The 16,448-nt window shown below is 34.1% G+C and overlaps 1 long non-coding RNA gene across 1 annotated transcript; it reads left to right on the top strand.

The window, feature by feature from the left end:
* The first annotated feature begins 2,778 nt into the window (after nucleotides 1–2,778).
* LOC148779032 (uncharacterized) lies at nucleotides 2,779–15,543 on the top strand. Its single transcript, XR_016047737.1, has 3 exons — nucleotides 2,779–2,983; nucleotides 3,190–3,259; nucleotides 15,019–15,543. It is a non-coding gene; the product is annotated as an uncharacterized LOC148779032 (long non-coding RNA).
* Nucleotides 15,544–16,448: the final 905 nt, after the last annotated feature.

The following is a 16,448-nucleotide window of genomic DNA, read 5'->3' on the forward strand; positions in this document are numbered from 1 at the left end:
AATAAATTTCCCAAACAATATATTTCCAGGTATCCAAATGACCCCTAAGGGTATTCTCATTATATGAAAAATGACCTTTTCATAGAGGCCCATAAAAGTTCACTATAAATAGAGAAAACATGAGACAGTGAAGAGAAATTTTGGGGAGAGAGATTTGATGTTATGCACAAAGCCTAGCATCATTATTACCATGAGTTGGGGCGTATTTTCTCGGCTTTTCTTTGCATTAATGGAGTTGGTCGATGGTGACTAAGAAAATAGTCGATTGATGGTGTATTCTAGTAGGATAAATCACTTTGAATTTTCTTTGCGCTTGTGAGGTAAGTTGTACAAAATCGAGAAAAATTGATAGTAAATACAACATTACCTTTTGCACGTGGATGAAGCCTATTTTGGACAAAATATGTAAATTAGTGTGTGCTTTTTACTTTTTCTTATGTTATGGTTTGGTGGTTTCTTTTTTACTTACTTTTGTTATTTCTATATTTTCTCAAATCATTTCCACATTATTTTTCTTGGGAATTTTTTGTTTTTGAAATTATCTTGTTGGTGATTGGCAAGTCAATTTTGAGGTGTTGGATATGTTGTTATAAGGAGCTCACCACATCAAGTAGGATTTGGATTATCCTAATTTGCCAACAATTCATATCAGAGCAAAAAGAAGTTATGTAGTAATTTGGAAAACTGGCAACTCATAGGTTTGAGGTGAAGTAGTTTAATAAAAAAGATCATTTTGAAATTTAGAAACTAAAATGCAATATTTCTTAGTATAGCACAGACAATATAATGCATTACTTGGATAAGTTAAGAAACCATCAAGTATAACTGATGATAATCAGGAAGAATTTAATAAGAAGGCACATGCCACTATTCACTTGTGTTTGGCGAGTAAAGTGTTATTTAACATTGTTGGAGTAAAGAGGGTAAATTATTAGTGAGAAAATTAGAAACTTTGTGTCAAACAAAATCTCTCTCAAACCAAATTTCATTAAAAAGAAAATCAATTTCCTTGAGGATAAAAGAGGGTGCAAATATGTCAAAACACTTGAATGAATTTAATATGACTATTTGCCGACTTGAAACTATTAGAGTGCAAATGGACGATGAAGATAACATTATCACTTTATTTGTATATTGTGAATCCTATGATAATCTTGTAACTAAATTGATTTGTAGAAAAGAAAATTCCCTTGATTTGGGCTTAATATGTAGTGGTAATTTAGTAGAATCAAAGATGAAAGCTCTTGTGGCAAGAGGTCGATGGAATGAACAACGTGATTCATTAAGGAATCATTTAGGTATTCAAAATTTCGGTCAAAATTCAGGGGCCCTAATAACAAGAATATGTGTTGTTTTTGTGGGAAGCCCAATCATATAAGGAAGAATTATTTTAAAAGTAAGGAGGTGTAAATTCTTTAAAACATTTTAATGTGGCCAGGTGAAAGGCAAAACGAATCTAAGAATGAAGCAAATTAAATTGAAGAATTGGCAAATCTCTTTCTCCCACATTTACCGCGAGGCCAATGGTGTTGCAAATAGCTTAGCTAAAGACGACGCCTCCCTTCTTGCCTTGTCTATTTCTGATGTTATGATTTCTGCATTGTAATCTTATGATGTTTCAGCCCACCATCAATAAAATTTCCTAATATTGTCAAAAGAAAAAAGAAAAAAAAGACATCCAAATTCATTGAAGGTGAAGTATTGATGGTGGTATACAATCTTATTTTTCTATCAAAATTGGAACCTTGATAGTGGACCAACCCATCACGTTGGAAATGTGGCCTATCAGGTCCTTTTCTCTCGAGAATTTATTTTTCAATAATAGTATAGAAGCCCTATTGTATAGTATATGTGAAATCCCATGTGGTTGACACAAGGTAATGTCATATACTAGGATCCATTTTGGAGCCTTTATAGGATGTTGCAATGGAGAAAAAACCCAATATCATTAGAGGGAAAACCCAATGGTGTGTATGGATTCCTTGTAAGAATTTTTTTTCTATATTCTAGATCTACAAAATTATTGAATTTCTAAATATCTTGTATCAAATTGTAAGAATGCTTGGATGACATCATACTATGTGAGTCATTAGTGGGCAAATAACAGGTTTAGCTTATTACAAAAAATTAACAGTTTTGTGACAACTTGTTAATCCTAATTAGTTGCACTTAAAGAAATTAAGGCAGGAGTTATACTTGGTTCTCAATTCCTATAGACTATGAATATGAGAGTTACAAACTAAATGGTTCTCTATAAAAAGATGTTAACCCCTCAAGTAAATGAGAAAAAGAGAAGGATGAAAATGAGACATCCGAGGTTAATATGATTGACCAAAGAAGACTTTCAGAGTAGATTGTCACTAGATCGCTTAGTCTATAGGTTTTGGTATGAAACCTTAAGTCCCTCGGGTAATTTAAAGACAGATCCGAGTAATTTGTTTATTGATTTTATTTATTCATTTATTATTGAGACTAACAATAGTATCCGAGCCTCGTTGATACACTTATTCCCTTATGTAACTTGTTCGATCATTTTTCAAAATTATTATTATTGCCTATATTATTATTTTTGTTTTTGTTTTCATTGATCTCTTATTAGAACAATCTATCTGCATAAGACAATTTTTATGTGCTAATATAAAAAAAATTAAAAAATCAGGGCTATTTTTTGAGGTCTTTTACCACTTCTATAGTGATTTCCATACACTACCTATATAGTCCAATTTATTGCTCAAATATCCAAATACTTATCATGAGCATTTCTGTCAATTTTTAATACTCCCATTTTAGACCAAAGATATGCCCCATCCAAAACTCTCGTCAAAACAAAAGAGAAACCCTCTGCACGCCTGCACCCTCTCTCTCTAAAATCCATTGCAAAATGATAGTTTTTCTCTTAATTTTTTTGGCAAATCTCCATATAATAAATCTTCAACAGCCAAGAAGGAGAGAAAATATCTAGCAAGACGAGGAGCCAAAAAAGGTAAGGTTCTTTTATTTTCTCTGTTTTTTTTTTTTCTCATTAGCTAAGCGTTTTTTTTTATTTTGACGGTTTTCTTACTATAATTATGGGTGGAAAGATTGACTTTTTTTTTTCTCTATAAATATGGTTATTTCTTACCAAAATTGCTTCTTTTTTTAACAAACATGGTTGTCTCTTGCCAAAATTGCCTTTTTTTTTCTTAACAGATATGACTACCTCTTGCCAAAATTATTTCTTGGATCATTAGTTGCACATTGTAATGGCTGTGTCTACCGGGTATGTGCTTCTTTCCCTTTTTTATTTTAGTTGTTGCGAAGCACTATAAACAGGGCTAGTAAACTCTATTGCAAAAATCAAAATTTTTCCCCCTTCTGAGATAATACATTGTATTATCCTCTGTTGTTCTCGTATGTCCAATTTTTTTATTTAGTTATTGTTATTTAGTCCATTTTATTATTATCACTCTTCTATATTTTTCCCCCCAAATCTGGAGAGAGAAATTTTTCTACTGAAAACTCTTGTACTCTACTTGCTTGCAATGGGTTCATCTATTGAGAGGGGTGAAAGAATTATTGATTAGATTGATCCACATTGAGGCTTCACCAGTTGTTGCAATTTTTTCCTGAGCTCTCTTCCTTGGTAGTCCATATTAACATACGATATCAAAGAAACCCCATAATGATACACTATCAAGCAGTAAAAAGCATATTAAGATATCCAAATAATAAAGAAATACAAGTTGCACTATCAAGGTTCTTCCCTAATGCCTCCGAGTTACTCTGATGCATATTGGAGTGGTGATTATGATGATAGTAAATCCACTTCGGGTTTCATTTTCACAGTTGAAGCTGTTGTATCATGGTGCAGTCAAAAACAAAATTGTGTTGCTTTATCATCCATCAAGCAGAATATGTGGCTTGCAGTTTAGGATCTCAAGAGGCTGTTTGGTTGAGGAATTTCCTCATGGATTAAAAGATAGAATGTATCGAAAACTGGCCTATAAATAGGGATGATAATTGACCCGATCCGGATCTGAAACTCGGATTTCGGACCCTATTTAGATCCGGGTGTGGACCCAAAATTTGGATATGAAATCCCGATACGAATCCAAAAGTTAGATCCGAATTGAAATCTGGATTAGATTTGGGCGCAGGTGGATCCAATATGGATCCAACAGGCTTTTTTTTTAAAATGGTAAATTTTTATTTTGTATACATAATTTTTTTAAAATAGTATATATATAATTCGGATCCATATCAGGATCCAAATCTGAGGTATATTATTCGGATTCGGATCTGATGTTTACTATTTAGATCTGTATCCAGATCCGAGTATCCAGGATCTGGATCCAAATCCAAATCCGAATATCCAGGATCTGGATCTAGATCCGAATCTTTAGGATCCGATTTGGACCTGGATATGATGTATACTATTCGAATCTTGTAAGATCTGGTCTGGATTCGACCCGTTCTCACACCTACTTATAAACATATTATGTGATAATCAAGCAATCATTGTCGTTACCAAGGATTAAAAAATAAACTCTAAATCTAAGTACATTTGTAAGAGGTACTACCATATTCGAGATGTAGTAGAATATGTAGAAATAACAATTGATTGTGTACCTTCAAATGATATGATTGCAGATCTATTGACTAAGGCTTTGAGTCGGGACATATTCGAGAAACATTTGTAGAGAAAGACGAATGACACAACACCAGAACAATCTGCTTCTCAATTAGTGCAATAATGTCACACTAGCCCAAGACTCACAACCAAATAGAAAGAAGAACAACAACCAAAATAAGGCAGAAGAAAAACATTCATTAAAATAAAATATAGGGTACACAAAAGGCATTACAATCTTGATACATAAGATTAACCTTGATACATATGACCAAATTTAATCACCACTCTCCTCTCTTTAAATAGATATTTTTTACAACTATATTTATTACAAAAACTACCCACTTGCAACAACTATTAACCACCTAATAGCTTCATAACTTCCTATTACACAAACTTACAAGTATAACCTCATTGCATCACTCATAATAAAATAACATAAAAATTAATATGGTTTCTAGAAAATATACTTTAACAAGTCCCTCGTAAAGTGATTTTCTAGAAAGAAGACAATGCATACGTGATTATCTCCATCATTTCTCGAAATTGAAAATCCGGTCATTTAGGATACCACCAAAGAGATTATCAAATTCCCCTAAGGAAGGTTGAATAGTCCACTCGTGAATAGCGGTAATATTGAGAATATACTCCCTCTTTAACCTACGAAGGATGCATCGCTTCATTCATGCCACCGAAATAGGTTCTTCCGGATCAACGAGAGATCTCCAAATAAATATTATTGATCTTTAATAAGAATTGGGAAATAGAAGGACCACCTTGAGTTGAGTTCCCAACTCAATAATAAAACCATTCAACCTTCCACTCGAATCCATCTTCAAAATGACAATTGATCTTCTTCATTAAGGGAGTCAAGATAATATCACCACAATCCTTGTGGCTCTGATACCATGTAGAGAAAGGTAAATGCCACAACACCGGAACAATATGTTTCTCAATTAGTGTAACAATGTCACACTAACCTAAGACTCAACCAAATAGAAAAAAGAAAAACAACCAAAATGAGGTGGAAGAAAAACATTCATTAAAGAAAAATATGGGGTACACAATGGCAATACAATCTTGACACACAAGATTAACTTTGATACATGTGACCTAATTTTCTCACCACACACCTCTCTTTAAATACAAGTTTTTTACAACCATGTTTACTATAAAAACTACCCACTTGCAACAACTACTAACCAACTAGTACTTTAATAACTTCCTACTACACAAACTTACAAGTTTAACCTCACTACAACACTAATAATAAAATAACATAAAAACTAATATGGTTTCTAGAAATACACTTTAACACATTTAACAACATGTAGCAGCTATGGAACTGAAATAAGTCCTATTGGAAATCCAATAATGGTGCATAAAACTATATTGGTGGTTATATGGAAATCCCTTGTGGAAAGCATGAGGCAATGCTATATACAAGATGTCAAAGACCTTCAGGCTCGGTATATGAAATCCCATATAGAAAACATGAGGCAATGCCATGTACAAGATGTCAAAGAGTCTTCAGGCTGGGTATGTGGAAAGCATGAGGCAATACCATGCACAAGATGTTAAAAGGCCTTCAGCCCAAGTGGGAGATGTTAGAATGTGGTCTACATGCCCTTTTCTCTAATGAATTTAATTTTCAATAACGGTACAAAAGCCATATTGTATAATATATGTAAAATCCCATGCGATTGACATGATGCAATGTCACATACTAGGATCTATTTTCGAGCTTTTAAAAGTTGTTGCACTGAAAGGAAAACCAAGTGTCACTGGAGGGAAAACCCAGTGGTGTGCTTGGATTCCTTGTAAGAATTGTTTTTATATATTATAGATGTACAAAATTATTTAATTTCTACATATCTTTTATCAAATTGTGGGAATACTTAGATATCCTATTATGTAAGTCCTCAGTAGACTACTGACATGTTTAGCTCATTACAAAGGATTAATAGTTTGGTGACAACTTGTTAATCCTAATTAACTGCACTTAAGGGAATTAAGGCAATAGTTATAATTGGTTATCAACTCTTATAGACCATGAATGTGAGAGTTACAAATCAAATGGTTCTCTATGAAAACAGGTTAACCCCTCAAGTAAAGTTGAAAAAGAGAAGGATGAAAGTGAGACATCCAAAGTGAATGTGATTCACCAAAGATGACTCTCAAGGTAGCCTGTCACTGGATGGCTTGGTCTATATGTTTTAATATGGAACCTTAAGTCCCTTATGTGATTTAATGATATATTAGAGTAAGTTTTTTTATCAATTTCATTTATTTATTTGTTAATTTTTTTATTGGGACTAACACATAATACATGGCCATATAGATTATGGTTTGACTCATATGATTGATGTAAAGGATGATGGGTATCCACGGGTAATAACTCAACTACCGGTGATCTTCATCAAAGTAGGTCTATCGCATTTGTTTTTTGATTTGCAAATGGACCTATAAAAAAATACAATATTACAATCAACTACCGAGGCAAAATATTTGGTAACAATAGATGCATTAAAAGAAGCAGTATGGCTCCAAGAATTGATGGGTGAGATGGGTGTTATGTGTAAACGCATGAAACTATTTTGTGATAACAAGGGTGGTATTTACTTGGTCAGAAAACTGTTTCACCACGAGATGTCAAGGCACATGATAATTCAATATCACTATATTCAGTTGGTTGTTGAAGATGAAAGAATTCTAGTAGTCAAGATCAAGACAGAAAACAAGTAAGGCTTATGAAGCCCCATTCAAATAGAGAAGTTAGGATGGAACCTAAATTCCTTTGGTTTCAAAAAAGGAAAGGAGTGATGGTTTGGCAACACAATGGCGTGATTGTACATCAAGGTGGAGACTGTTACGATGGTGATGCAAAATTACCCCCATTTAATATTCTTTTTTTATCAAGCATATTCTTATCACATGAAAAATGGCATATTATAGAGGATAATAAAAGTTCATCATAGAGAGAAAACATATAAGAGGGAAGAGAAGGTTTGGGGAGATAGAGATTTGGGTTTTCCACAAACTTTAGCATTATTGTGTCCTTGCATTGGGCAGCATTTTAACGGTAATTCTTTGTAGTGATGGAATTGGTTGTGTTAAAGCGATGAATCCAAGGTTCCTATTATTAAAGAACTTGATATATTTGTGATATTTGATGAATAATTAATTTCTCTATGTATATCGAGATCTTATTTTATAGGGTGTAAACTTTTTGGGTTAAGAGGAAGCCACGTGCATTGTTCGCAAAATCACCCGATCTAACCGATAACCGTCCGGTTAGATCGGAAACAGGCAATGGCCGGTTTCGGTTTTGGGCGGTTAGGGTCATCAACTGGTATTTAAAAAAAAAAAATCAAAAAAATGTATATAAATTCTCAAAAATAAGGAATTTGATTTGTAATGTATTTTTAAATATTCTTTGCATTATGGTCAAAATTAAAAATTGTTTTGGTCTTTAATACTCACTTTTATATTTTCCCATCTGTTATAGAAAATTTTAAAAATAGCACTTAGAAAATATAAAATGGATTAAAATCCATTTTTTCATTAATTTTCAACTTAATTTGAATGTGTTTTTTTTTAATCATTCTTTAAATGCTTTTCATATTTTAGTAGATTTTTTTATATTTTTTATATTTTTAATATTTTTTTGACCGCTCGGGACTTGCTCTGCTAGAGCGGTTGAATAGGCCGGTTTACCAATTAGGCCGGTTAAACCGCTTCCAGGCCCATGTCCGATTAACCATTCTGGTTCAATTTTGCGAACACTGGTCACTTGAACCTATGGGATATAGATTGACTTTCCTACTTTTAAAAGATGGGAAATAAAATTCTAGTAGATATAAGAAATCCATGGGACTTAAGAATTGGAGTGAGGTGATCACGTGGGCCTTACTTTTGTAGAGAGACAAAACACAAGGAAAAAGTGTGACTACGGAAAAATATCCAAAGAAAAAAGGGTTAGTTCATAAGTCCTTGGGTGGGTGTTCTAGAGAGTGAAAGATCGTATTTTGGGGCTTGAGAGAGCTTGTAATCCTTTGTATTCTACATGCTTGCATAGTACTTTTCTGATTTGTAGAAGAAAACTTTGCTTCCCCATGGATGTAAGCAACTTGTCTAAACACGTAAATCTTGGTGTCCCTCTCCTTTTATATTTCTACACTATTTTTATTTCATTTATTTTTGCCAAACATTGGTTTTTAGCATCTATAATTAATAACAGGGCCTTAGGGTTTTAGTTTCTTGCTGGGCACAAGGTTTGTAGCATATCATAGATCTTTTAATATGGCTGGAGGAAGTTCAACCATATATGAAATTTGACGTTTCAGATTTCTCAACCTGGAAATTAAATATGCATGCGGTGTTGGTGAATGATGGCTGTGTAGTAGCTTTAAAAATCAAAGAAAATAAACTCGCAAAGATGGATGATGAGAAATTTGATGAGAATGACGAATTGGCAAGGGCGGATATTTTCTTGGAGCTTGATAAGTCCATTTTATTCAATATCTCCTCAGAAACCACTATGAAATATTTTTAGAACAGGCTAAAAAATATTTATGAAGGTATGTCTCTTCCTTATAAAGTTTTTATTCGTCAGAAACTTAATAATCTCATGAGGAGTGATAGTACATATTTGCAACGGCACTTAAATGAGTTGAATGCCTTGATTTGCAAGTTGATGTCACTAGATGTAAAAACTGATGAAGAAGCCAAAGCAGTTATTTTACTTTGTTTTATGTCAGAATATTACGATAGATAGATCATGAATCTCAGTAATGTGAAATCTCTTGAATTTGGTTCCATTGGTTCAGCACTTCTGACAGAGGAGTTTAGTCGAAAGTCTGATCAAGATTCCTCTGGGAATATGTTTATAGCACGAGAAAGATCAACTGAGAGAACTACATGAAGAGATCAGTCAAGATCAAAATCAAGAAGGCGTAAGAAAGTGAAGTGTTGGACTTGTGAAAAATTAGGCCATGTGAGAAAAGATTGTAAGGCACAAAAAGGGAACTAGGAAGCCCATAAATTTGATTCTAATAAGAAGCCTAATTCAAGTGGTTCTCAAGGAAATTTAGCAAAAGAAAATGAGTTTTCTGAAGATGGAGAAGTTTGTCTTTAGACAGGGATGAATTTTTACAGTATTGGCTACTTGATTCAGGTGCATCCTTTCATATGACTCCATTTATGGATTAATTTTATAGTACCAACCATGTGATGGAGGTATTATTTACATCAAAAATAAAGACTCATGTAAAATAATGAGAGCTGGAGATGTGAGAATCAAGAGGTTCAATGGAGACATATGCACAATCATGAGTGGCAGATATGTTCCAAATCTCAAAAGAAGTCTTTTGTCCTTGGAAAAATTTAATTAGCAAGGTTTCAAATTTATAGGTGAAAAAAATGTTTGAAAATTTCGAAAGGAGCATTACTTGTTACAAAAGGAGAGTTAACAGGCAATTTGTACAGGCATGTTGGAGAAACAGATTTGGGAGAGGCTGATATTGCAAAGGTGGATTCCGTCATTACATAGCATCATGTTTGTATCGTTTGAGTGAGTGTGGACTCAAGGTACCTCTCAATAAAAATCTTCTCTCTGGTTTAAAATCTTTTAATTTTGATTTTTATGAATTAGACTTATTTGGAAAAGCATACTAAATTACATTTTATTTTATCCACTGCTAAAAGTAAGGATTTTTTAGAATTGCTTCATTCAGATCCATTTGAATCACCTATTATTTCTATGGGGGGAGCTACATATATTTGTCACTTTTATTGATGATTTTTCAAGAAAAATATGGGTTTATATACCAAAAAAGAAATCAAATGCCTCCAATTGTTTCAAAAAATTGAAGGATGAGATGCCCTAAAATCTAAGGTTTTAAAATTAGTCGTACTAAGACAATATATGGAATGCAAGTTTAATAGGAGTAGAGACAAGGAAGTAGTTAAGATTGACGGCCAGTAAGTACAAAAAAGACTGCACTTTTGATATCTTGAGTCGATAATCCAGGAAAATGGAGAGATTGAGGAAGATATCGTACACAGAATTAAAGCTGGTGGGTGAAGCAGATATGTGCAACTGGAATTTTATGTGATAGCTGCATACTAATGAAGCTGAAAGGTAAGTTCTATAAGACAACGATGATGCCAACTTTGCTATATGTGGTGGAAAATTGGGCCGAAAAAAAATAATATATCTATAAAATAAGTGTAACGGAGATGATGATGTTGAGATGGATGAGTGGCAAGACAATAAGGGATATAACTCGAAATGGATCAATTCAGGAGAATTTAAGTATGGCACCAATAGGCAATAAGATGAGAGAAAGTAAATTTAGGTGAGCTAGTCATGTGTGGCACCGACCAAGTACAACATTAATTAGAAGGTGCGAGTTAGTTCAAGTAGGACTGAAAAGGGCAAGGGATAAGCCTAAAAAGACATGGTTGGATGTAGTCCGAAAAAAATATGGGGACTTATGGCATCACTAAGGGCATGGCATTTAATAGAGTAGAATGGTGGATAAGAATTCGTCTAGCCGACCCCAATTAATTGCAAAAAGGATATAATGATGATGAAATGGTAGAAAATCAGAAAGGCACGAGCATCAAATGTTTAAGATTTGATAATGGGGGAGAATTTTGTTCTGGTTAATTTAATAATTTTTGTAGTAAGCATGGTATTGCTAGGCAATTAACAGTTCTTGGAACACCACAGCAAAATGGTATTGCTCAGAGAATTAATCATACCATTATGGAGTGTGTCAGGTGTATGTTGAGTACTACCGGGTTAGAACAATATTTCTGAGCTGAAGTAGTTCATTCATTTTATTTCCTACTAAATAGATCTCCCAATTCTTCGATTGATTACAAGATATCAAAAGATGTTTGGACAAGTGAACCTATTGATTATTCTTTCCTTCGCGTTTTTGGGTGTGATGCATACTCTTTGATTCCAAAAGAGAAAAGAGCTAAGTTGGATGAAAAATCCAAGAAATGTATTTTTCTTAAATATGTTGGTGGTACAAAGGGGTATAGATCGTAGGATCTGACTAACCACAAGGTTATAGTTAGTCGAGATTTTATTTCAATGAAAATTCTATACAGAAAAAGAAAGATGAGCCAGATGCAAAAACTGATGAAGTGGAATGCATCTATGAGAACTAGCGAGATAGTGGTCAGGACCAAAAACCTGAAATTGTCCAAAAGCTTGCAGAATATTTTGGTTGTCTTGAATTAAAAAGATTTGATAGACCTAAAAAGGCTACTGTGAGGCTTAACGACTATGTCTTGTCCTATGCTTGCCTAACAAATGAGGGTGAGTCGGCTTCTTTTCGTGTAGTATGTGAGGTCGATGAAGCCAGTCAATGAAGAGCATCCATGGAAGAAGAGATGGAAACCCTGCGAAAAAATAAAATATGAGACCTCATCGAATTATCAGAGAAGCGAAAGGGAATTCGTCGCTGGTGGGTCTTAAAGAAGAAGAAATGACATGATGATACTATTGGAAGGTTCAAAGCTCGATTGGTTGTGAAAGCTTATACATAGAAATCATGTATAGATTTTGATAAGATTCTTTCTCCTGTTGAGCGTATTTCCACTATTAGAGTTGTCTATGGCCATTGTTTTTATTTAGAGTTGGAACAATTAAATGTGAAAATTGTATTTTTGCATTGTGACTTAAAAGAAGAAATTTATATGACCCAACCTAAGGTTTTATTGAGGAAGTAAAGATAATTTGGTTTGTAGGCAGAAGAAATCTTTGTATGTGTTGAAATAGGCGTTAAGGTGTCGGTACAAACAATATTACTCTTTCATCTTGTTACCTATTCATAGATATGGTAATGTAAGCTTTCATTTTGTAGATGTGAAGCTGACCATTGTACCTATTCATATATATGGTGATGTAAGCTTTATCATCTTGTTATTATATGTTGGTGAAATGATTGTTGCAGGACCAAACAAAAAAAATATTGGAACACCTAAGCTCAGTTGGCTAGAGAATTTGAGATGAAAGATTTAGGAGTCATTAATCGAATTCTTAGGATGAGTGCACTTGGAGATAGGAAGAACAAAAAAATCTAGTTAACTCAGAATAGTTATATGAAGAGAGTTATGTAGCACTTCAATACAAAAAATGTAAAACCAGTTAATAACAAATTTTCTATGCATAAGAACTGGTCTTCGAAACAGTGTCCTAGCACCAAAGCATAGAAGACTGAGATGTCTCAAGTACCATATTCATCAGTAATAGGGAGCCTCACATTTGCTATGGTTAGCACCAAATCCTAACCATGATCACTGGACTGCTGTGTAGTGGATTGATATTTGAAGGGAACATGCAATGCTGATATTCGTTATAGTGGAATAGAATTGAAAGTCACTAGTTATATTGATGCAGATTTTACAAGTGACTTGGATAAAAGAAGGTCTACTGCTGGGTATGGTTTTCTTTGAGAATTGGTGCAGTTAGTTGGTTATTAAGGTTGTAGTCAATGGTGGCTTTGTCTTCTATAGAGGTTGAGTATATGTCACGTACCCATGCATCTAAAGAAGCAATTTGGCTAAACATATTACTTGGTGAATTCTGAGTTGTGCAAGAACATATACCGCTGCATTGTGATAATCAGAGTGTCATGTTTCTAGCAAGAAATTCAGCCTTCCATGACATGATTAAACATATTGATGTTCAGTATTACTATATTTGTGATGTGGTAGAAGATAGAAAAATTTTATTGCAGAAAATTCATATTGATGATAATCTAGCAAATATGTTGACTAAGGCCATCGGGAAAAGGAAATTCACTTGGAATAGGACTTCCTTAAGGCGTGTGGTTACTTAATGATTAGTAACGGGTGGGTAACAATTTCTTGGAGCAAACAAGTCAAAATGAAAACATATCTTCAAGTGGGAGAATGTTAAAGCGATAAATCCAAGTTTCTTATTATCAAGGAACTTGAGATATTTGTAGTATTTTGTGAATAACTAATTTCCCTTATTTATGGAGATCCTATTTTATAGGGTGTAAATCCTTTTGGATTAAGGGAAAGTCACCTGGACCTATGGGATATAGATCGACTTTCCCACACCTTAAAAGATGGAAAATAAAATCCTAGTCGATGTAGAAAATCTATGGAAATTAAGAGTCTATGATAATTAGGAGTTGGAGAGAGATGATCACGTGGGTCTCCATGGGTTTTTTTATAAAAGGTAGTTTTTGTTGATAGAGAAAACACATGGAAAAACTGTGAGCAAGGAAAATATCCAAAGAGAAAAGGGTTAGATCCCTTGGGTGGTGTTCCAAAGAGAAAAGAGTTAGATCTTTCTCTTATTTTTATGAAACCTTGGTTTTTATCCTCTACATGTTGATGGTGACAAAAAATAAAGCCAATTGATGGTGTCGTGATAGGAGAAATCAATTTGTGTTTCCTTTGCCATTGTGAATTAAATCTCTACAAAACGCATGAAATTTGTAAATTTCCTCTATGAGAGTAAATGTATCATTGTCTTTTGCCGGTGTATGTAGCTCGTTTTCGGTGAACACGTAAATTAGTGTGTGCTTTTTACTTTGGGAAAGGTTTCTATACTTCTCCTACAACATAGGAGATCTATGCTTCCCTTACCATCCAGCCCTCCAATTTTGATCAAGAGAGCCACTCACCGTTTGATCTTAGATCCGATGTCTTAAAGTATTTTATTTTTATTTTTTTTATACAAATTATATGAATATGAAATTTGGTATGTCCTATCTTCTCATTGGGAAGCATCGATAAAAAAATATTAAAAATAATTTTTTGATAAAATATAATGACCAAAATACCAAAATACCCTTGAATCTTTTAGGGGTATTTTGGTCATTTTATTTTATTGGAAATGTGTTTTTAATATTTTTCGCTAGTGCGAGTTTAATAGAGGATTGGACGACCAAAATTTGGTGTCAAAATAGTTTATAGAAAAAAGTTAAAAATAAAATAGTGTAGAGATGTGACATTGTGATTGGGGCCATCTTAGCCCTCCATTCAGAATGGACGGTTGGATAAGGGGAAGTATATAAGTTTTATGCTGTAAGGGAAGCATAGAAAGCTTGCCCTTCTACTTTTGCTTATGTTGTGGTTGGGTGGTTTTTTAATTTATTTGTATTTGTTATTTTTATATTTTTTTGCATTAATTACATAATATTGTTCTTGGGCTTTTTGTTTTCTTGAAATTTCCTTCTCCGTAATTGGCAATCAATTTTAGGGTATTGAATTTGTTATTGCAAGGAGCTAACCACATGAAATAGGGATTTGATTTATCCTGATTTGCCAATCCTGGCCTTGCCGAAAAACAACGAATTTGGTGCCCACTCTCTAGAAAATGACCCAAGCGTCTTGGCCTTGCTGGAAAATAGGAACTTTGGTGCCAAAGGAAAGCATTTCAAGCGCCGGAATAGGAGGCATGAGATGAGTTATACACAAAGCTTCAGGTCATGATTTTCGCAATGTCCTCCAAGGTTTAAGTTTCTTTCCCCCCTCCAAATTTTCAGCATTTCATTATGAATCTTATGCTTTGGTCCTTTCTGTTTTTTGTTTACTTGCTTTTTCATATCGAGTGTTCTCCTTTTAGCTTATTTTTGTTTGTGTGTTTCCTAAGAGATTGGTTGTTCTATTTTTTTATTTGAGTTCCTTTTTTCACAAGATTATGATTTGATTTCATTTATTTCAACCCGAATTTCATTTTCTTTATTTATCTTTTTCATTTTTCTCATACATGTTAATTCATTATATGTCTTTTCGTTGTTTCGAATATGTTGTTCTTGTTTGCTATTCCTAGATGTCTACCAAGTACATTGGAAGGATGTTAAAAACACATCAAAGATGTTGAACTGCAATTGTCTGAAATGCTAAACTACCCTCTTAATCTGCATTTTTCCCTATTAAGTCTCTCTCCCTTTTTTTTTTTCTTTTTTTTTTTTTGTTATTTTGTAAAGGGAAGAGCCACTTTCTCTATTGCTCTATTTTTTCTTTTTTGTGTGTGTGCTTTTCACTATTGCAAATACACTACAAGGATTTTTTTTTATTATTCAATAAAGAGTCAATTAACATCCGGCCTAGCAACAAGTGGGGCGTCGAGGCCTTAGCTTAGGCGCGGCCCTAGCCATATCAGGGTTCGAGCTGGGTTGGGCCAAAAACAAATGAAAATAAAAAAAATAAAAAGGAAAACCAAGAGAAAGAGAGAGTTGAGCCGTGCCAAGCCAGGCTGTGCCAAGCCAGGCTGGCCCTATCATGGACTTGATCCAATTGTGGCTTGGCCCAGCCCTGGCCCTAGCCTAGCACTCAAGCCATGGTGGCCTGGCCTTTGGCTCACTTTTATGGCTCAAGCCCTGCTATTTATGGGCACTGTTATTTCGTTGATTAAGGAACTAGCCTTACCACCCATCTTGGCCTGCTGTTTGGATAAACCAACAGGTCGAAAACCTTGTCAGCCAAAGAATTGTTGCATTTTCCTCTTAAAAGACCACCATGATTGCCCGTACCACCTGGTACTGTGTTTCACCATGATGAGGGTCCTTTTGTTGAGCTGCAACCTTAACAACGAGCTTGTGACGTTGAATAACACTATAACAACACCACATCTTGCATGGTTTTTTTTAACCCACCGACATAACGAGTTATAGACTGTTCTTCCCTTTCTAAAATATCACTTCAGGCCAATTAACTGGCGAAATTCATTCATGTATTCGACCGCACTCCTATCTCCTTGATAGGAGTTAGTCATCGTCCAATAAAGGGATTGTAAAAAGAATTGGGGCTTTTTGGTTCTCTTATCATAAAATGTTTT

Source organism: Amborella trichopoda, chromosome 13 (genome assembly GCF_054954075.1).
Source record: "Amborella trichopoda isolate Santa Cruz 75 chromosome 13, AtrichopodaSantaCruz75HAP2 v2.0, whole genome shotgun sequence".
NCBI classification, from domain to species: domain Eukaryota; kingdom Viridiplantae; phylum Streptophyta; class Magnoliopsida; order Amborellales; family Amborellaceae; genus Amborella; species Amborella trichopoda.